At 29.9% G+C, this 4,555-nt stretch overlaps 1 long non-coding RNA gene across 1 annotated transcript; it reads right to left on the reverse strand.

Annotated features, from left to right (window-relative positions):
• Positions 1–1,938: 1,938 nt before the first annotated feature.
• On the reverse strand, positions 1,939–2,967 carry LOC145092505 (uncharacterized). The gene is made up of 2 exons (XR_013702566.1): positions 2,816–2,967; positions 1,939–2,291 (listed from the first exon to the last, which is right to left on the reverse strand). It is a non-coding gene; the product is annotated as an uncharacterized LOC145092505 (long non-coding RNA).
• Positions 2,968–4,555: the final 1,588 nt, after the last annotated feature.

Genomic DNA, 4,555 nt, shown 5'->3' on the forward strand with positions numbered 1-4,555 from the left:
AGTCATAAAATTGGTTTGTTCTGTCCCGATCCTACGAAGGGGCCTAGGTTTCTTCAATTGTATCTCTTTGATGCTGATAATGAAGTGAGTAACAGGTTGACTGCTTTTCCGAATCGTACAAGAATTGATTTCGATGCGAGTATAGTTACGTTCCTGATGACGTTTTTGAAGCAGAATAACAAATATGTGCGTACATTTAAGAGTGCTAAAGACTTAGCTGATCAGAAGAATATACCATCGTATTTTGTTCGTTTGTTTAATGATGTCTCTGACCGTAGGTATGCTTTGCCTTTGCCTGGATCCTTGGGTTGTATTGTTACTGTTCCGTATGTTTCCAAATATCCGTCTTTTGGTAATATCGACTATGTAATGTTTAATGTTTCATATGTTACTAAACATATGTCCAACGGTAAATTAATGTTTAATGTTATGTTTCAGTTACGTAATGTTTCATATGGTTCCATTGACGTTGCACGACGTTCAAATGTTAAAACGAACATATCTGGCCCCGCGAAGCGGGGTGACTCAACTAGTTACCATTACTATTATGATATTAATTATCACAACTTTTGCATTAGGTTAAAAAAAGAGTTATACGACACAATAAGATTTTCTGGTTCGATTAGTAATATTTTTTTAAGTTTTTACTAATTATAAAATACCTCATTAATAAATTGAATACATTGTATTAACTTTTTGAAAAGTAGGGCACTACCCACCTCCATGGATTTAATTACTATGTCGACGGAATATACTCAATGTAATTAGTTATGGATGAACGAAAAAACAAGAAATAAGTAAATTTCAAACCTTGGATTTGCTGCAACATTAATTAGTTCATGAAACAATCCCTCTATATCTACAAATCTCATACCCAAAATTCTAACGTGTTCGTCAAATGGGGTCGGTGGTGTTGAGGATGGTGGGCGATTAGAGAAAGAGAAGGAGAAAGATGAATAGGTTTATAGAAAAAACCAAGGTAACTAGCTTAATTATAGTGGATTAATATTTGATTTAATAGTTAACATTATTAACTAAAACAAAGATTATTAATATAGATTTTATTAGGTTTTTGAAATGATTGGTGTAAATTAATCTTTATACCCACACAATAATTGTACGTCTACATATGAACCTACCTGATTGATGGTTTGATTTAACTACTATTCAAACTAAATATATTAGCATTATACTTTACTTATTAATGGAGAGTAGTATAGCTAATGCAAACGGTTGGTATAAATTGATCAACCCAAAACCAATTTTCTTTTGTTTTCTAAACTCCCTACCCCTAAACAATAACTATCTTAGTATGATTATAATTCATGATATTTATTATTACAAAAATACTATCATTTTCTAAAACTATTTCTTTATGGAGGTATAATCATCCTTAAGAATTTATTGTTAGTTGTGATGTTTTAAATTAGTAATTCTCATTAAAATAAGATTAGTGTCAACAATATAGCAAAGTAAAAACGTATTTGATTATTAAGACCGGTCATAAGTTAACAATATTTGAAACTGTGTGCAAAATCGAACGTATTTTTAAAATATGAGTGGTCTTAATAATCAAATACATTCTTACTCTACTGTAATGTCAATTTTAAACAAAATAAATAATATGTTCTTGAAGATAAAGACCTAGTCATTACATCAATCTTTTATTTGGTTGTCCATTTTGAATTGTGTTTAAAACTTCCACAAATTTGTCTTTCCTTTGTTACCTATTTTAAATTTTATTTAAAACCTCAATAAATCTCCATTCTTATTCATATTCAAGTATAATAATGTATCCATTGTATTGAAAACTTCCATAAAACATAAGCCTTTCAATCAACTATTGAAATTGGCAATATATGATTAAAATCCAATAAAACATATGTTAATGTTTCACTAATGGTCACGTTATTATTGAAACGATAAACTAAGTATATCTTCAAGAAAGATAATAAATCTTCAAAAATGGTAACTAACTATAATTGTTTATACAGATATGATTTTGACAACACTTTAAAATATTCCAAAATATCGAAACAACAAAGCAAAAAAAATTGAACAAAAATAAAAAATAGATAGCGCAGACAATCCTCTCGTCTAAAAAGTAAAACTAGTAAGATTGTTAACCTTAATCGCTGACAATGTACATGTACCGCCCAACCTCGGTGGTTATGTTTGGATATGTGGGCGTTCTAGATATCTTCTGATTATAGCCTTCCGTAATCGTCTTATTCGTCTTAGCTGAATTACCATATCATAAGTCATAACCTTGCAAACCTTTGAATCGATGTCTTTATATGTATTTCACAAGTACAACAAAATTTTAATTGTTAATGATTTTGACAATAGGCTATGCTTGTCAATACAGATTCCTCATCGGATTGAATAATGAATGAACGATACAACCATTTTAAACAAAGAAATCACGGCAGATAAACTTTAAACCCAAATTTAAAAACCCATCTTTAGAATTTTAAAAGTATTTCATAATCTTACATAACAAATTTTTAATTGTCAATGATTTTGACAAAGGGCTTGGTGTCCACTCAGTTTCATCATCAGATTGAATAATGAACGAATGACACAACCATTTTAAACAAAGAAATCACGGCTGATGAATTTTAAACGCAAATCAGAAAACCCATCTTCAGTATTTCATCATCTTGATCCATCGAAAACAATATATACATACTGAATCCGACTAAGAAATCAACGATGATAAACTCCACTGAAAATAACGAACGATTTTGATGATGCGATTTACGGAAATTGAATCAGAATTTGAGAAAATCTGTAGAGAAATGCAAAATAGAACCTGAAGTAGCAGCAGGTATCCATAGATGCGTAAGGATCCATAGCGGCGTGTTTAGTTGTAGTAGACGTAACTTTATATGCTCGACTCCTTGTAGGGTTAAATCCCACGAAATTACGATATTGACCCCGTATGAATGTAGTAATTGCTTGAAAATGGACAGGTCAATGCACAATCCGTTTTATGCGGTCAGAAAATAAGATATATCTTTGGATTATTTGTAAAAAAAAAAAAGTTAACTTTTTTATTATTTTCTGTAAATATAATTTCTTAATGATATAATAATATCAGTCAAACATATATGAAATTTATAATTATATATTTAAATATCTAAATTTTATCTTGACATTCATATAGAAAAATAAAAAGGACTATATTGCATCAATACCAAAGCCCCCAATAGGATGGACAAGTTGAGCGACGACCCCGGGCCTCATTTCGGTTTGGGCCCCAAAATTAACTTCGTTTGATACTATATATATAAGTTTTGTTAAATAATTATTCAAGATTTCATTAGTTTAGTTGGTTAGAATGCTGCCTTTAGGCGCATCGCTCTGCTGTATGCTCCAGGTTCGATTCTCATACTCACGTGTTTTATGGATAATAAGAAATATTTATTTGTTCTTTTATGATTCTTTTGGAGAAAAGAGGAGCCCTCTATCTTTTATTACTTTCTTTTTTATCATAACCAAATTACTTTGTTGGAGAAGAATAAGAAGCCCCTTTTTTTCTTTTATTACTTTTTGTTTTATCATAATCAAACAAGGATGACAAAAAAAATCTTTTTTTTTATGTATTACTTATCATTATGGTGAGTAACATCTTATTATAAATCTATTATATATATATATATATATATATATATATATATATATATATATATATAATACTCGTCTTCATAGACATTATTGTATTATCGTTTGCGATTACTAAATTTTGAATGACCTAATTTTTTGCTTTTGCTTCGGGCCTCAAATTAACTTGGACCGGCCCTGTTAATACCAATCAGGTGAAAATTACACTTCAATTTAATTTTGTAAGTCAACTAATTTTTTTTGTCAAATCGTTGGGTTAATATGTTTTGTTCTTGGTCCTTCTCATTCAAGCCATTTACTTTCATCCATTATTACGTATCACATACAAACCACACTAGGACATAATTGTCATTTCCGTCATATCTTTGTGTAGTTTTGGGTATACATTGTGATACCTATGCATAATTATAGAGCTTTATCCTGCCAAAAGAGCAAATGCACCCTACATTTTCTTTTGATCGGTATAGATATTGACAAAATTACAAAAGGATCCTCTACCATAGTAAGGCAAACAAGAAAAATGATGTTTGCAATGTGTTTGCATTCGGGGAAACTAGTGTGTGAGGGTTTTTCGATTTTGGAATAGACTCTACCGAGTCATAATTTAAAAATTAAAAGCACACGCATAAAAATTAGGAATAAGTGAACGAAACAGAAGTAGAAAACAAGGTCATAGATAAGTGAAACTGAATCGACAACTTTCGATAAACTAAATGTACAATATATATATATATATATATATATATATATATATATATATATATATATATATATATATATGTCACACCCCCAAACCAGAACGGCGGAAACGTTCGGGGGCGGGGGACTTCATATTCAGTATCATAACAGTTCATAGAAAGGAAAGTACATACCACCATACATATATAATGGTTTTAAAAATGTTTACATAATTGTATTCATTACATGT

The sequence above is a fragment of the Lactuca serriola genome, chromosome 1, assembly GCF_051521515.1.
Source record: "Lactuca serriola cultivar US96UC23 chromosome 1, Lser_US96UC23_V15, whole genome shotgun sequence".
NCBI lineage: Eukaryota > Viridiplantae > Streptophyta > Magnoliopsida > Asterales > Asteraceae > Lactuca > Lactuca serriola.